Source organism: Scophthalmus maximus, chromosome 15, assembly GCF_022379125.1.
Source record: "Scophthalmus maximus strain ysfricsl-2021 chromosome 15, ASM2237912v1, whole genome shotgun sequence".
In the NCBI taxonomy this organism is placed as follows: domain Eukaryota; kingdom Metazoa; phylum Chordata; class Actinopteri; order Pleuronectiformes; family Scophthalmidae; genus Scophthalmus; species Scophthalmus maximus.
The window spans coordinates 3,091,381-3,110,458 of record NC_061529.1 but is presented as its reverse complement, the minus strand read 5'-3'; the positions used below and the strand labels follow the sequence as shown (position 1 = coordinate 3,110,458).

The 19,078-nt window shown below is 44.0% G+C and overlaps 1 protein-coding gene across 1 annotated transcript in view; it reads left to right on the top strand.

Moving 5' to 3' along the window:
- gfra4a (GDNF family receptor alpha 4a) overlaps positions 1-19,078 on the top strand; it is a 199,321-nt gene that overhangs the window by 75,741 nt on the left and 104,502 nt on the right. Inside the window, exon 3 of the mRNA XM_035609678.2 lies at positions 7,875-7,975. The gene's annotated coding sequence lies outside the window, so the exon portion shown is untranslated. The remainder of the gene's footprint in view (positions 1-7,874; positions 7,976-19,078) is intronic.

Here is a 19,078-nt window from a genome sequence, read left to right as displayed (position 1 = left end):
AGCCCTGAACCCCCTTTGGAGCACTGAATAAATGCAGGCAGGAGACTTGGTTATACGCTGGAAAAGAATGATAAATGACAACAAGGGGTCAGCAGAGGAATGACTTCAAATGAAGGTATTCTGACTATTCACAGTCAGAATTCAGCAGCTTATTCTGTTGGTGTCACACATTGTCATTCAGTGGACAAGTGTGTTTTTTTACTTTGAAAAGAAGTGAGGGCATATCTTTTTTTTTAATGATACCCCGATTCATTTTCTGGGTCGCGAGCCCCTCGCTGTGAAAAGACTCACTTTGAGTGCTCTTTTCCGCGGCGCCCGCCAGAAATTGACGGACATAGCTGCCACCCACAGTTGCCTCGGCTCGGATGAAGTGAACGGAGAGGCTGATGGGCGCACAAAGAGATGACAGTGTGAATTTAGCAGGCTGCGCAGGTTCACCCCCTCGGATGCACACTTTAGCTCTAAGAGCTGATTGACTCCTGCCTCGGTCTCACGAGCGAGCTCGGAGGGGACAGTTTCACGCAGGCGGTGGCGTGGAGGGAGATTCATGGAGCACGAAGGCCAAATACATCGCTTCCCGTGACAATAGCAAGGACACTGTTCTGCCGACTGCGAAACCACCGCAGAGTCCCCGGCTCGTCTGAAATGCTGGTTCACATAATGGGAGCAGGCATAACCCATAAACCAAACCTGATAATGAGGCTTTTCCTCAATTTCTGCGACGCTTTTTCCAATAAGAGCCATTTGTGCTTTTAATAGTCAACAAACATCTGCGCTGCTCCGAGTCTAATTTGTTTGGTAATTGTTGGCCGAGCCCAGAGTGAGCTAACCACTGTTTATGTCAATAGCTATTAAAGTTCGCAGAGATATAATGTAATGGTTATTCATTACAGTTAGCGCCGCTCTCATAATTCAACCCGAGGTGAGTTACAGTCCTGAGACGTGGATGTTTTTACGGTAAAAGTACAAGATAGATGTTCAGTGAAAACCCTGTATTTTTCCAATGTTTGGCCATTTTTGGTCCCGTGTGGGCCGTCAACGCGTCAGTCCTTCTGTCAAGTATTTGGTCCACCAGTTTGGTCCAGCCTGAGATATCTCAACAACCACTGAGGGAATGAATAGTGATGAAATTATAGTTATTCAAGGTTTCTGTGGGATGCAGTTTTCCTCTAGCGCCACCAGCAGGTTGACGTTAGTGGTTCAGATGAAATGTCTGGGGAAAAAAAACATCTGATGCACGCTCTGCTATTTTGCTAGTCAAAACACATCTCGATTAAAAAATTGAATCAAATTCAATTGAAAACCAAGATATTACGAGGATGCGCAGGTTGCATGCAACAATTGTTCCAACAGCATTTCACTGACCTGGTTTCGTGTCCCGTGTTTGAATCTCATCATCGAGACATTGTCGGAACAGCGCTGTTACGTAAACCTAGACATAGAAATGGCTTGCACCGTTTTAACCTGGACGTCTTTTCAACTTCTAATCCTGCAATTAATCTTCACAGCGAAGGTTGTTTTCTCTTTCATGAAAGGTTCATCTTTTATTAGAGACTCATAATTTCTCCCTGGGCATGATGGAGACGCTTTTTTTTTCTTTTCTCTCTTAGATAAAACCATGTTCACTGTGATTTTCAGCACAAGTGAAGTGTCTGACTGTTAAGAGTTGTCTCAAGTGTGAAGAACATGAACCACGATCATGCTTCACACAGGAAAATACTGACATTTTCCAGTACAAAACTAGACCCTGTGTGTTTTTGTCCATTAAAGACTGTAAGGAGCAGCTGTGACCCACAGCTGCAATATATTCAGAGCTGTGGAAGTCAGTCAGGTGGTGCAGAGGATTATTCAATTAGCTGCAATTCTGATGCTCCGCTAATTAGCGGGGAAAAATAATTATACTCTAGATACTGTCTACAGTATGACATCCTTCAGGGATACCTGTCCCTTCCCTCCGTCTCGGTCGCAGGAAAACAAAATACCAATCAGTCGTCTCCCGTGAGTCGGTGGCAGGAAACAGATGGACGTGAGAAGATGATATCCTGCTCCCTTCTACTGTAGTTTGTCTGTGTGGAGTAAGGACCTCTGATGTCTCACTTACTCTCCGCTGCTTTGCATTTATAGAGCTTCCATTCGCGCCGAGATATTAGCCAGTGTTTGGGAATCATGGCCCATTTTCCTCTCAGAATGACGGATGGCAGGAGATGAGGGAGAACTTCATTGCCGTTTACGAGATAGCAGGTAACCGATGACCTTGGCTGATGAAACGAAATGAATCATTTGTCTCTTCAAGTGTTCGAATTATGGATATTGGGGCTTCTTAGGTCTCGTCGCTCAGGACATCTTTGGAAACACTCAAATATATTACTGACTGCACGAGAACAGAGGCAACATGGTTTGGGCTGATGGTGGCTAAATCAAACACTTATCAATATAATATCTGAAAAATAGTTCTGGTATGTAAGTAATTTCGGGATATGGCTGAAAGATCTACACAAAGTTGGTGTATAGCATTTACCATTATACCTGCGGGAATCAAAGTATAGAGTCATCTATATTGGTAAAAATTGAAATGGTAATAGTAATAATGTAATAATGGAAATAATGCCTCCGGACGCAATTGGACAGACCTACAACCAGTGAATATCGGGTACTTTTAGTCAAATGATGGTTCATCAGCGGCAGCCATCTTGGCTGTTTACAAAAGTCGCTTCTCTCCGCGTCACGGTAAAAACCCCGCCAGTGGGAAATCAATTTCCTATGGAGATGGATCCAGACGTAGTGAAAGGAGCTCTGTGGCACATCTCACAGGGCAAAAGATTTGGATGGTCAGTTCAACAGGACGGGTCAGTCCCTTGCCTCATTGGTCGCCACCTCTATTTCGTGGGGGGGGTTGTTAAATTGGGGCTTAATTGCGAGAGCACAGTAAAGGCAGAGCGGTGCTGACGGAGGTAGGAGGTAAAGTGAAGGATAGATTGGACGCTGCTGGGTCCAGACTCACACCGCTGGGAACAAAATAGAAGTCTCTCTCCGTGATGGTGGCCGGGGAAAAGCAGTGCTCATAAAACGAGGGGGGAAGCGTTGGTGTGTTCTAACTCGTTCCGTTGCTGCTGTTTTTTTAATGGTGATTGTAAAATTGAGTCATTGTACGTCTTTTTTTCAATTTATTTAATCCTTATTTACATGGTGGATCCGATTAAGGTCAGACAATTGGCCAGTTCTACAACAGAGAGACAAAAGATACCAAGAGGACAGAAGAAGAAATACTACAACAGGCAAAGAAATGCTATAGCAGACAAAACAAGCAATACTAAGTAGACAGAACAATATTACAACAGACAAAACAATAATTACAAAGACAAAACAATACCAAGAAGACAGAAATCAACGATACTATGACATACAGACCTAAAATACCCACCTGGTTGTTGTGTGCAATGTTAGTCCAGACTCTATATACAGTATACTATAATATACAGTATGTATAGTGAAAACTATGAAATTGATAAAATTGCAACAAAAATGCCAATACTAGAAATATATTCAGGTACATCCCCAGAATGAAAATAACAAGAAGTGCTCATGTTAGCACAAGATGTCCTGAGGTGTGAGACAGTTAAATTATGGGACTATGAGAGTAATAATGTTATAATAAATATGTATAAACAATCTTATAATAACCTCCATCCATCCACCCTGCCCCCATCCCACCTTTCCTCAAGAGTTTCTTCAAGGTTGGCAGATCTGCAAGATTAGTGTCACCAATTAAGAAAGCTGACCAAATGGGAAATATGGTCATAATCGCCCCTCCTGAGTTATGGCATTAATAAGAACATAACATTGTCATGTCACAGTGAAGTTCACCTTTGACTTTTTGGATTTAAAAATGTCATCATTTTATCCAGCTAGACGTTTGTGCCGGATGACATCATCGCTGTGTTGTGACTTTTGTTTGGCCGCAGATTGAACCTGTTTTTTTGTTTTTTTAAGCACCTGTGGTTCAGCTGATGCCGATCGTTTCTGTTCAAACCTGATGTGGATTACAGTGCGTGTGCTTAATGAACTGGATTGAAAAGTAAATGTGACTCACTTGAAAGCAGCTGTTCAATGATGAGTCTGTTTGCATTTCTGATTTAACGAGGACATTGATTTAAATGACCTCACATCGAGGCGGCGCGTCGGAAACTAGAGCCCAGATGCTGTCGGACTTTTCCCCTTTTCTAACACTGCCAATTTTGTACCGTAGCACTTTAACACATTTTTCAGATCCAATTTCTTTAAAAATTGAGTGACATTTAAAAGCTTTATTGTCAATGAAATAAAAAGGCAACCGCATCAACTACGTCAATTACAACCACAACAAAAGAGAAGCCCGTTATTGCAGCCAGACCCGCAGTCTTGAATGTGGCGTTCTGTGGAAGTGAAAGAGCGAAGCGCGTGGGCTGTTTGTCTCACTAATGTCACGCATTTTACTTTTAAAGCAGGTGCATTTTAGAAAAAATGTGCTCTTGAACTGAACCTGCCTCGCGTTAATGGAAGCCGTGCCGTCGGAGGTGGGGGGGCTGCAGCCCTCCAGGGATCCTTGATAAAAAGCCATTAGTCTCCTGTGGGCAATGCCGGGTGCAGTACAGTACATAATGGACTTAACAGTGTAGCTTTGTGTTCTGTGTTTTAACCATCGCACCGGGATTAAGGCCTAAAGGCTTATAGATGCTAAATTAATATTCATGACCCCCAAACAGTGAGAGTGACACACACTGTAGACACACAGACCACAACCTCCCATTTCACCACAGGTGTGTGTGAGGGTGTGTGAACCTTCGACAACTGGCCGACATAATAAAATCCTCATAACGTCCTTTTAACACAAGCACTTTACTGAAACATGAGTGTATGGATTTTTGTTTTTCCAGCGGGGAAACCACCCCCCTACCTCCAGCGGTGTGACACCACATCCATGCTGTGAGCATTTTTCTTCACTTAAACTGTGGACACAGTGTATTTTCAGTTGCATTTTCACAATATCACATTGCTATGATTATCCAAACATCCAAACAGCATCTATAGCCGGCAACCGATGATTTGCTCGCATCAATTCAAAAGTAAATGCAGATGTTACTGTAGATGTGTCCTATTGATATATATGTATATCTCGAAAACCACTGTCTCTGTGTTTCTGGCTTCCAACAGGATCACTGATGAACTCGTAAGAAAAAAATAATACATCAGTTTTCTGCGAGTTGCATGGTTTTGCTAGCCAACGTTTTTCTATCGCAAGGAAAAGAAAGAAACTCACAATAAAATCACATCTGAGCAGTTGAAAGCACCGATTTGCTTCTACACCTGAAAAATTACAGCAAGCACCAAAAGCTTAAAGGTAGTTTCAGTTCAGTCATCAAGAAAGTGATTTATAGACAAATAATTTCAGATTGTTGGTCCAACCCCAACCAGCCATCCACCAACAATTTACACAATCTCATATACTGTGACTGGAAAACTTGAGGTCATTAAATTGATGGTCCCCAGAGGATGAACCATGGCCATTTATTTTGTACTTTTTCTTGCAGTTAGGTTAAAATGTCTTTTTTTTACCCACAAGATGTTTCTGATCAAATGTGTTCGCCCTCCTTTTAGTGCCGCCACCTGGACCGGACACTTGGGGTTATATTAAATTCAGAATCATCAGCACAATGTTACTTCTTCGCAGCACTTCGTTTATTATTGGTTCTCATAAACACCGCAGCCTCGAGCGGCTGCTAACATGTTCCAGGACTTTTTAATTCATTTTAAAGACATTCTGAATGCAGAACAACACAAACCAAGGTTCACACCCACACATTTTGTCTCATGCAACAGTGAGCGGAGGATTTCAGTGTTTTCAGTATGAACACTGAGCAGCTACGCAAAGAAGAGAGAGAGAGAGATGGAACATTGAAAGTGAGAGGAAAGTGAAATAAGTGTCCAGAGTGGCACAAGGTCAGTGAAATTGTTGCTTGGTTGCTTACTTACGCAATGTTTTACATCAGCTTGGTTCACAAGCTTGTGAGCTTTGTCATGGCCACATAAGTCTTCCTCCTCGTAGGTCTTCATCATTAGTGTTGTCGTAATTACAAATCATAGAGAATTTGTGAATTATGAACGGTTGTGACCTTGCATAGCCATGCATGTAGCAGTTGGACCGTTGGGCCGAGTGTTGCTCGTTTAAAGGCAAATGGAATGGAAATGTGACTGGGGACAGTGAAAGGTTTTCACTCTGACAGTCTGCGTCTGTGGTAACAAGCTTGTTGAGCTTCTCTTCAGTGGCGGAGTTCCCCCGGTTTGTTCGTCTCCATGAATGAATTGTCTCCCACCGAAATACGGCGTTTGTATCATTCTCCTGCTGCAAAGTGTTGGTGTCCCGCTCTGCCCAGAGAGATGTGCACAGCCACACAATCGCCTGACAGTGCATACAGATCTACATTAAAGCCCTTCTGATGTCATTTCAAGACTCCCTCTCTTAGTGAGGCGCTTTCTGCATTGCAGCTCAATCCATCCAGCTAACTTGCTCTTTTTCACACCAGCCATTTGCTAGGGGTTGCACGAAATTGCAAATCAGCGGCTGGTGACACACTCTGTCATGTTTGCAGTGAGGAAGAGAGAGAGAGAGAGAGGGAGGGAGGGAGGGAGTGGGGATCAAGAGAAGAGGGGGAGCAGAAACAGTATCTAACACCTGCAAATGGAAACTGTCACAGCTTGATAACAAACCTAGAGGAGGTTGAGCAGAACAAACACTGAGCTCTCTAGTGTTGCGGCTTAATGAGGTTTTCAATGATACAATTCAGTGGAATGGAAATAAGTGACTGGCAGCTGTGGACGTGATTCACAGGGCGAGCCGGCTGCTGGGACCCTGGGCGATGGATCTGCAGGTTCTCGGCGGCCGTACAGTTCATTCCTCTCAATGATCCCGCAGAATAGCATAAAAGGAGTCACCGCCACGGCTGGGCGCTCGGCTCCGCCTCTGATTTAGTGCGGGGATGGGGCCACAGACACTGAGGCAGCCTTGCATGACTGGAGGCAAATGAAACAGGGAACTGACCACCTCGTCTCCTCAAGGGTATCTGAGGGGGGTGGGACGGGAAGGCAAGTTTGTGGAAATGTATTTCATTAAGGAGGACACACACTCGCATTCACCTGTGCCTTTACAAACAGGGATGAGGAAAAAAGAAATAAAGCATATTTCACTAGTGCACGCGAACATGCGTTCAGTTGAGCACCGCAGGGCTGGATCGCTACATGCAGTCTTTATAGCTGCAGTATATCGATAGATGTGTATCGACAAATGTAGAAGTACACCAGAGAATCGTGAAATATATGGTAGATAGAAATGATGGAACATTATATACAGATAGAAATCTCACCCCCCCTGCTTGTGGCATCCTGCCCCATATATTATCACGCTTTCACATCTACCTCGTCTGGTCTGCACCTTCTGACCTTTCAGTTTAGTCCGAACCAAAACGGCAGGTGGTTAACGGGTCCAAACCCACCGAGCTTTTGTCCGACTGAAAGAGGTGGTCTTGGTGCGGATCAAACTGAACCATGGTTTGGCCTTTGTGACTAATTGCAGGAAGTTGAGACCGCGTTAAACAAAAGCAGAAGAGAAGCAAAAATGAGATTTGGTACCCCATGGGGGGAGGAAGAGATGAAATATTAAACTGCAGTCTTCGCCACCGCCGATATGTTTGAACAGCAATGACGTTCATTTGGCGCAATGGAACTAGTGTCGCGTACTGTGCCTTAAGTTGGTGATGCTGGTTAGGAAAACAATAATGATATGACAGTGGCAACGAATTTAATGAAATGAACTGGTGCATTCATTTTCTCCATTCAAACAGAGAGACTACCACCAGAATTGACAACGCGACGACGTCTACGAACCAATCAATGACGGGTATTGGAAGACGCAGCCCACGTAGGTGATGACGACAGGACGTAGGTAAGTCAAGCATATTTCTTTGGTGCGCTCCCTTAGCTGTTCGGATCAAACGGAAACGATCCCACAGAGACCTGAACTTTGGTTCTGACATTGGTCCGAACTTTCAGGTGTGAAAGAACGAGTCACCTGTTGAGACACCAGGAGGTGGAAAGTCTACTTATATCCCCCGCAAACATTTCATCTGCAACACTTGCTCTTGACGTGTCTCCGTGGCCTGCGTTTGAAGAGTTATGCCGCGGCTCTTAACCACAGTGACTTTGAGTGATTTAACAGTTAGCAGTTCAGTTAAGAGCGTTTCTCAAGGACACTTTGGATGGAATGCCTCTTCTGGGGATCTAACCTGTGATCCTTTAATTACAGGACGTCTCTTTTCGAGCAGCCAGGCTACCCTGCCGCCTTTAACTCCTTGCGCTGTTCACGGTTCACGAGTCCCTAATCCATTCAGGTGTGGGAGGCACGAGCTTCATTACAAACCAAATGGTCCGTGCACATGGGGAAGGGAGAGGGGAGAGGGGAGGCTGATATTATAGACTGTCAGTTCTCTGCCTGGGGAGAAAGAGCAGGAAGAGCCTTCGTCTTCATGGTTCCGTAAGTGGTCTCGACTCCGTTATGAGCAGCGGTGACACGTGAACCGCAAAATGCCAAAAATGTAAGAGGATGATTTTCCAACAGTCCGACTGTGACCACGAGCTGTTACATTGCCATTCAGTCGATGCTTTCATCCAAAGCGCTTTACGGTACTTAAGCACTGGAGGTAAGAAGAACCTCTGACCGTGGGCAGTCCACATTCACCCCGAGAATGTTACGAGCAATTTATTCCAAGTCTGTCGGGTGCATTTCTTCTTCCTCCAGCTCAGATCAGTTGGACAGACGAGAACAGTGATATTTAAAGAGTGCTGGTCAGTGGCTCTGACGATGTGCAATCCAAATCAACAGCACCAAACAATGCAAAAGGGGAGGACAGTCTATCGATCTATTGTAGCAAACAGATCCTGGAAGGAGGGCAGTCGACAGGGATGCTTGAAATCAAGCAAATCTTTTTATTCTTAACATCCCAAACTCAAGATGTCCCAGAGAATTTCCCTGTACGCCTTGTAAAATATAAAACTGTGTACCAGTACCAGCACTGCAGTCTTTCCGTGTACCACTATCACATATGTTCTGTAATACTTGTTACAGCATTTAATCAGTGCTAGAGTATATAATGCTGGCAGTGAGTTGAGTATTCACATCACAATCAAATTAAAAAATGTTTAGGTCTCCTGCGCATAATTACCATATATGCACATTCTGCTGGAATTCATCCAGAAAAAAATGGTTTCCCTGGAACTGAGAGTGGATCTTCCACCGCATGTCAAAATAAAGGCTGGCAGATTCGGCGATGTGAACACGGAGAGGGAGTGTTTCATGGCAGAGGCTTACTGTGATGGACTGAGACACATGCACGTTTAGGGTAAATACCTTAAAACGTGCTGTGCTTTTTTCTAAACCCTTGCATTTATTCAATAAGACATAAATGTCGAAGAGTTAAAGAAAAGACGCAAGTACCTCCTGTCAACAGTAGAGGCGCTATTTCAGGAAACGGTCGATATGGTCGAACAAAGTTCGTCGTACGAGTCGGAGAACTTGTTGCTAATCTGTGTCGGATGCCACATGGAGAGACAATGGCAACCTCTTGTGCCTTAATCCCATTTCCCCGTATGATTTGCAGACAAATTGTCTCGAGGTTTCACTTCTATGATCGCGCCTCAGGTCGCACGTCGGTATGAATATGGTCAGACGTTGATTTTATGAAGAAGAAATAGAGGAGATCAGCGTAGCGACACTGATAACTAGGTGCCTCTCCTCATCTCTATAATGAAGGGAATAATCAGCTCATCGAGGCTGCTGTCGAATGAACGTCAGCGCTACACCATTTCTCTTCTCCCCCGATGGGCTCATTAGCGTGCTGCTGAAAGCCGCACACCACGGCCATACAACGTATTTATTATTTATCGCTCTTATCTTTTTGCCTATTCTTCCTTTTTTTTAGCCTACTGCGGTTGTTTGCGTTCTTCGGCACACACTCGAGCTCTGTGATCGAGCGCTGACCCTACTGCCTACTCCACTTGACGTAGTTCTCCCACACTCTTAAAGGGGATGATGATAATATATGCAGTGTTTGTTCATTTGGTTAGATGCAGAAATTGCTGCTCAGTGTTTTGATTTTTGTCGGACTTTTGTCCGCAATATTTCAGCGTGTTCTTTGTTCCACTTGCCCTGTGATCACACTTCACTTGTTTTTATATTCCAGATCAGTTGCACGGGGAAATAATATTCTCCCAATTTCAGAAGACATTGAGTAGTGACATGCCACATATCTAGTAAGTGGTTGCATATATTTGCAGTCGGTGTCTGGGACACGTGTTTATCTTGGTTTAAGTTGGATTGTGACTTGGCCAAGACCTAGACTTGTCTCCAGAGAAATCTAGAAGTGCATCTGAGTGAATATTCCTGTTTTAATGTCAACACCTTTGTGGGAAGTAGTTCAGTCATACATTGATTAATTTATTCTTTGTGATAAATGATCCCCCCAAAAAATTAACATCTTATTTCCTCACTAGCCAATTTGTAGTGTGCATATTTACATGCAAATCCATGCAGCTAAAAATACATTTGCTCAGAAAGTTTCACTTTACTGTCTGTGTCTTTACAGGCCCGCCAGTAAAAAAAGATGTTGCCAGTTTATAACCTGTGGGTAAACAGCAACTCCGACTCAATAACATAAACACCAGTGAAGCTCATTAGACAATCAATTTTAATACGGCGATTTCTTTGCCCATAATTATGAGTCTGTCACGCACACGTTGGCCCTAAACTCCTTGGCTGCTTTCCCTGTATGTTGGGTATCAAACATGTCAACAAGTCCGACGCAACAGGACGATGATCCTCAACGTACGGGGAAGGAAGCCAAGGACGTTGTTCGGGGCCACTGTCTTTCCGCGGTGTTCTATAATTCAGAAGAGATATAAATTTAAGAAGTGAACACGTATGACGCGGACAGATAAACATCTTGTGCAACGCAGCGCCGCCTTTGTTCCTGCGTCTGTTTTAACGTCGCGCCCGTCAAGTCCAATGTGTCATGATCGTCTCGTGCATTGCACGCACACACAACACATGCTGGGATGTTATCCTTGGTTTGTCTGGATTATTAGCCTCACTTCTCATAAAATAGGTTTCCTGTCTACAAAGTAGAGGTTTAAGAAAACACATCTCCAGGCAGATTATTCATCGGCACAATGTTCCCTCGGTGGATTTGTAAGCCCCCAAAAACATTATCAATGCTTCAAGAAATATTTTAGGCCGGTGCCTCGAAAAAACGCACTCAACTGCCGAAATCCCCACGACGGGTTTGGAACCACTCAAGATACATAATCGCGTACGCGCAAGCTCTCACGGAGCCCGTACCAAACCCGACAAACGGATGAGGGTCGAGACGGAATATTGCAGATCGGGAAATAAAAAAACCCGGATCGTGACCTCGCAGTCGACGTCAGAATCCCGTCGACCGGCAGGGAACCAAGGACATACGGGAGGGAGGCTGATGAGCAATTCAACGACGAGGGTCGACGCGCCCTGAACCCCACACGGCTCCACTGCAGCTGCTCAAGGTTCATCAGTGCGACGCTGTGGTCGTACTGGGGAGCTCCCGGCCGTGAATGTAATTGTGTGCACGTGAAGCAGGGAGCTGCCGGAACAGAGCGTGCACGCTCAATCAACTTACCCTGGGTAAATAATACGGAAAGAGATTGTCGGCAGCAGAGATTGCATTCACATGGCATGAATTTTAATTTGTCACCCTCGTATTAAGCTGTGGATTTATGGTGAATAAATGAATTCTGAAATTGCATGTGAAGGGGAAATTAAATAACGCCGACTTCTATGTAGATTTGGATTCAACCTAGCATTCCCTGCAGTGGGACAAGATGTAGACAGTCGATATGTAGAAACTAGACTGGGACAAAATCATTGATCCGACAAGTAGATTTATGACTTTAAAGCTTATTAAAGATAAATGATGTAGCTGCCACTGCGACCACAGGGGCCGTTACGAGATAATGGGGCATGATGAAGCCGAGTGTGACAGTGGCACGAGTAAAGACGAGCAGTACTGTAAATACAGAGAAACAATCTAATCTAAAGTTCGCTGCTAACATTACAAGTGACGCTGTAGCAGCAAACGCTAATCCTGTAGTAGACGCACAATACTTGAACATCACTTTGAGGTATTTCTTTTTAATGCTGCCTCACACTGCAACTCCACCTACTGTACCATATCAGGGGGGAATATTGTTTTTTCACTTCTGACAAGTGTATTTACTTAATTACTTTTCAGATAAAGACTATGGATAACATAATAATCAAATAATCTTATAGACTGTGCCATATTTCCAATGTCAAGTAGTTATTAAAAACAGCTTTGGAAGTTGTAATTTGTCAGGTTTGAGACAAATGACGACACTGTGCATTGACTTCAATATTACTTTGCTCTTTTGGACCGCAGTTATTATTATTTTTTTTTTCTCTTACCTTTGTTTCAAGGAAAGCGATGAAGACAAAAAGAGAACAATCTGCCGCAATTTGCTGTGCTCAATTGAAGACTGTGAACCGTTTGTAAGAACACACTCCTTGTTCTTACAAATGACAACATTTGAATAAATGGAAGGTGAAAGAAGTAATCACATCCTTTACTTGACGTAAAAGACCAATAAAACAATGAAAAACTCCATTACAAGTGCTTCATTCAAAATAATTGAGTGGAAATATGGAAGTATTGGCAGCAAAATGCTCTGTAATGTAGAATATCAAAAGTACAACTTGACAGCCTGCAGACAAAAACATGGACCCTATGATGCAGGGATGTGTATTGTACACGATATGTATCATGATTTAGAGGTTCCGATTCAATACATCACGATATATTGCGATACTTCAGAGGCAATATATCACAATTTTTCTGAATGTAATCGTCATAAAAACTGTCGTAGTATAAAGAACAAACCACGGTATGCATAAACTAGGTAAATCAATAATAATTGAATAAAATAACATGTGTGTGTGTGTGAGACAGGAGTGAGATGTGTTGTTGTGAGCATGTGTGATGACTTCTGACTCCTTGGGCCTATTCGAGGAGGCAGGTTTAAAAAACGTCGAACTTAAACCTGAACTCTGACTTGATCTACTCTCAGATGGGAAACTCTGAGTTTTCGGTTCCAGAAAAGCAGTTCTGAGTTAGTTAGATCAACTCTGATCATTTTCACACGGAGTCGCGCGTGTGCCCGGCGAATATAAAAAGCCATCATCAATGGAGCGCCGATACTACGAGTCACCACGGCAACCGAGGCCAAAACGAGGTCTTCCTACGTCACGCCGTCAGAGTTGGAGATACAACTTTGTGCCTGTGTAGAAAATAAGATCTGGTCGGAGCATGTCCGCGATATTATAATGCTGAAATAAGGTCGGAGAATATTGTTCAGATATGTGATAGATTCGAGAGAAACGGTAACGTTCTACTAAGTACTCGTCGGGGAAGGAAAGCATCGGGTCTGAACATCCTCTCTGACGTGAGGCGACTGGATTAATTCTGCTTCCACAAAAGGACACGTACTCTTTTGACGTCTAGATCAGGTTCAGGAAAAGGGAGGAGTTAAGGAGAAACTCAGCGTTTTTCCTGCCAGCGAGCGGGTTAGGTTCACAGCGTCGGTTACCATGGAAACTGACCTACGGTTTAAGTCCACTCGCTTTCTAGAACGGAAAAGCCCAGAGTTTCCCTCCTTTCAGGGTTAAAATGCTCCTTCCTGGAACAGGCCCCTGGAGAGGACAGACAATGACGAGCATGATATTGTGTCACACTAACGCAGTGGTTCTCAATTATTTTCTGTCATACCCCCCCTAGGGGACAACATTTTTTTGCGCCCCCCCCCCTGAATTGAAATACTATTGAGAACCTGCTAATATTTATTGATTTATCTGTACAAAATCACTGTGTGAGTTGCTGGCCCCCGCGTTCTGCATACAATCACCTTATTATCAAAATAGATTAATAAAATTAGCTGTGGTAGGCAACTTTGTAAGAGGCTAACTACCGGCCTGTTGGCGATACTCATTGGGTTTTCGATGAAAAAACTCCAGTGGCTTATTTACATAATTGGGGTGTAAAGTCTCCAGGGGCCTTTTTGATTTGTTTGGCTTCATGCTGTCCGCTGCCAGAGTTTTTAGACATAGTAAACACACCGGTCTTTCTTCATTTGCGACCGTATTCACGGTAAACCCAAGGTGCTATATAGGCTTCATCGTATTTCCTGCTTTTATTCAGGTCTACTTCTTCTACTGGGATGAGCAGGCAGCCTGTTGATTAGTTTGAGCACTGCTGCCGTCTAGTCACTGGAGGCTTGATTATCGTTCAAGCATGAATAAAGACACTCACCCACCATTTGAGAAGTACTGCACTGGCGGCAGCTGAGGCCTTAATTTAGACCTGATGCAGTTACCGAGTACAAGGCCATTTCGTGTCATGCTTTGCCAGTTGACACGTTTTATTTATCCTCCGCATGTGACTTAGACTTTAACTTATACAAACAGGATATAACATTTCCCTTTTATTTCCTTTTTTTAAACCGTTAGCCTCAAATGTGATCCACATCAAAGTACAAATATGTCAGGAAATTGTTTTTAATTGCTCTTCGGGCTGCAAAAAACAGAAAGAGAGTTTGACCTATAATTTATTCGATTTGTGTCATGAAAGTAACAAGGCTCTCTCTCTCTCTCCCTTTTCTAGCATCTCGGTAATGAATGGAATAATTAGGTCTGTGAGGTTACTGTCGAATGAATGTCAGCATTAAACCATTCCTCATCTTGACTTCCTCTCCCCAGATGGCCTCATTGATTTATCCATTTCCACGCATCCTTGCTGTGAATCTGAAATATGCCGCTGCAAACACATCATGAAAACAGTCCCAAATTGCCAAGGGCATATGGTTCTTTTAGTTTCCATGCCTCCGCACTTCTCTCCGGACACATTTGTCTCATCACCTGCCCACCGCGATGGCCAGATACAGTATGGTTATGATTATACCTCAGGTCCGCTTTGAAAAAAGCCCGAGCACGCCTCAGCTGTCCTCCCTCCCTCCCTCTTTTCTTTTCTTTGTTTTTCCTCGAGCCTGCAACGAGAGCAGGAGCCGATGCTACAGTAAATTGGCACCACTACAGGGGAGAATTCTCATATATTCGGCTTCATAATCAAATGGTTTTCGTTGTTGTCGAAAAAGGCGAGAGACGAGTTGGCACTGTGATCGCGCAGGACAAATCTGCTGCCCGCTCCCGAAACTCCAATAATAGTTGTGGCCAGTGAATCTGCCAACGGCGTGAACAGACAGTTCCTCAGGTGAGATGTAAGCTGTGGAGAGAAGTCTCCAGATCCTTCACTTGAAACGGCTATACTTGCTATTTTTTATTTTAAAAAAGCATTATTAACTGAAATGCGATGATCCTACATCTGAATCTGCTGCTGGCCTAAATCTCGCAAAGCAGTATAATGACTTTCAGCTCATCATTTATCCATCTGTTCACTCTCACTCTTCTCAGGGCGTAATTGTTTCGGCCACACGCAACTGCTTTCACTGGAAAAACAAAAAAAAATAAGATAAGATAAACCTTTATTCGTCCCAGGATGGGGAAATGTGGACATTACAAGTGGACAGAAGAATAAAAAGCAACAGGTCTGTACAAACTATAAAGAAGATGTATAAATACTATATAGAGAGCAGAATAAATATAAATATTGCACAGTTTCTTATTGCACTGTAAGTGTACCAGTGAATTATTTTTACAGTTTCCAAAAAAATCCACTAGAACAGACAATAGACGGACAAAGTCAGTGACTAGCTGTTGAACGTAATCGAGCGTCTAACAGCTAAAGAACCACGTTTCCGTTTGGAGTTGGTAGAGACCAAACGCGGAGCTAAAAGAGACTGAATAGTCGACTTGTGTCGGTTACTCACGCGAGTTCCCAGGTTTGGTCGCAGGATTGTTTGTGCGTTAAGGTTTATCCGACAGACCTCCTCTGAATACACGTCAACATGTGGGATGTAAAAAAGGCAGAAGGGAACGTCGATGGGAAAGCCACACAAAGGGGTCGTGCTAACTGATAGCTGCTAGAGGCTGCGCCCACTTCCTGCTGAGCCCTCTCCTTCTTCACGAGTCAAAAAAGTTGCGGCTGCCCACACACAGCGACAATGGTATTTTTTTCTCCCTCCCTTTCCATCTCTGCATATAAGTTTTATTACAACGTGTAAACTAAAGTTTAAGATGCGGCGCGGTAAACATTAACAACCACGGGACATATTTTGATTACAGATTTCATCGTCTGTGCTTAGCTGAGGCTGCCGCACCTAAATAAGACCGAGCTCTGGGCACCTGATGAGACGTGCTGAGTTTCCGCAGACTCTCATCCCATATCGCCGCCACCGAACAAATGCGCCCCCCCCCCGCTCTCAGAGGCTATAACGCACAGCATATGTTTTGTAACAGTGCGACTTCGTAATATTGTCCACAGCAGGGACAGAAATTGCAAATGGGACGAAATCAGTGTGACGGCCGGGGGAAGTGCCGTCAGTCCAGACCTTCGGTTTGTTGCGCCGCATGCTTCTGTTTCTGCTATAATTCCGCCCCTGGGGGAGGAAGTGTAAAATGTTATGAAAAATACATAGCACCGCAATATTTAACAATATATTATATTAACAACATATTCGACAGCATAGTTTAATTCTACACTGCCGAGGCCCGTTTTTGCATGTCCCTGCTGGAGAATTAAAAGCGTACATCTCTGCGGCTACAAGGTCTATATGAATAATTTTGGTATCAATATAAAGGTAAGACTTTTCAGCAGAAGTGTAAAAATCACTATAGATGTTCCTGGGTCGGAGTAAATGGAAGACTTAATGTTTGCCTCAAAAAATTAAATAAATTTCTGTGGGGCTGCAACTAACCATTATTTTCATTGTCAATTATGATTAGTATAGCATATTTGATATCGCTGTATGTTTAACATGCGTTGGTATGATTTGTTTCACATGACACTGACCGTCTGCCGGGTGCAAAGGGTTAAAAAGGGCTTTGCTTGTGACGGCAGCTTTAGTCCAACAGCACCTTTGCAAAATGCAAATTTACTTTTGATTTTGATTGAAAATCATCTCTTAAAGGGTTTCGAGAGCTAGGAAAGCTAATTTAGTCCTGATCGAGGCAGCAATGGCCAATTAACAATAAAAAATGTGTCTTCAGGGTCTACACGACTCTTAAAGCCAATTAGCATGATGAGTGCAGAGGCTGTCGTCTATTCAGCAGCGCTGAAACCATTATTTGTTTAATAACTTGGATTCATAAACGCGCCCGTCAAGGTAACCGAGGCTGCTTTACAGAGATATGACAACAAAAAGGTAAATAAAACGACAGAATTTTTTTTTTGAATATGTCCAGAGATGGGGCATAGTGGATCTCTGCAGGGAGAAGGTTCCTGAGGGTGGGGCTGCCACACTATATGCACCGTCACCTTAGGTTGTCAGGCTGGTACGGGGGATGGCGAGCAGACCATAGGTCTCAAGATGGGGTGCAGGGATGGTGGAGGTCAGACAGACACATGGGGGTCAAGGGCATGGATGGATTCATCACTGAGATGGAGGATTTTTTGATAGCCGGAAATGTCTCAATTTGAATAACTGACTTATCATTTAAGTAGTTAATCACGCGACCGACTGTAGCTGACTGTAGCTTCTCAAACCAGTTGTTGCTGCTGCTATAATGCATTTGATATATTTTGTAAATTCAATATACTGTCGGACTGTCGCACGAAACAAGCACTTCTGAGGACATCGCCTCACCTCAGCATGTGAGATAGTGTAAAGCTGGATTTATAGTCTATGTATAGTATGTGAGTTATGGTTGTGCATTAAGGGATTAGAGTAGCGTCGCAGCGTACACAGGGACTGTGGCAGCGACCGAGATACCACGATGGGACCGCAGCTACTGTCAGCTGTGGATTTTTGTGATTTCTGTGTGTGTCAGGAACAGATGGATATTGTTGAGTGAAGAAAGCACTGTAGCTGTGGAAGGGTAAATGAATGTTTCGCTTTTTCGTTAGACAGAGCTGAAAGCTGTCTGGTCAGCGCGCTCTATTACAGAGACTGACGGAACAGAAATGTGCGGCGATAACGCGTGCGTATTATATTCAGTGATGAGACAAAGTGGACCTGTCCATTGTCGCTCGTGTTCCAAAGTCAACGTCAGAGTGAACACAGTTCTTGCACAGTGATCCGACCACATAGTCGTGTAGTCTGAATTTGGCAAGATGTTGATCCAATGCACGATACTGTTGGGACGTGCATGTTGGAGTTTAGTCTGTTTCCAAGCGGAGCTGCTCTGCAGGTCTGCCAGGCTGCAGGATGAACCGGGCAGAGGTTGTAAATAATGTATAGCATCAATAATAATAATAATCTGTACACATTTTTGGTGTAAACCTTGAATAAAGATCAGGACGAGACCAGTGTGAGTTAAACTGTGTGTGAGACCAGGTGAAGATTTCACAGACGGAGAGCAGAGTGTTGTGCTGCACTCGGCCCTGAGACATTATCATGTAACTGCGCTTTCATCACCCAGCGAGCCTCTGTGTGCATACGGCGGCCTTGGAAGTTGTTCGGTCCGATTCAGCTCCGTCACCGGTCATTGGCGAGCGACAAAGCGTGTGTAGATGGTGCAGCAGAACATCTCTCTCTGTTATTCCTCTCACTCTTTCTTTGTCAGCCTCTCTCCGCGTGTCTCTGTGACAGTGTGTATCAGCACAGCTCCGGAGATGGCATCTATTTGAATGCATTGACGCCTCCAAATCGCCCTAGTGCATGATCCCTCTACACTTTCACGGCCAGACCAGACTTCTTCTTCTGACTCGCGACGTCAGCATCGCAAATGTTGTGAGGGCTGCGCAGCCGTGTTGAGTCGATACGGAGCCGGAGCAGAGGCGGGGACACGGGAGAGGTCTCTGGAAGGATTCAATCCAAAGCAGGCGGGGAGGGG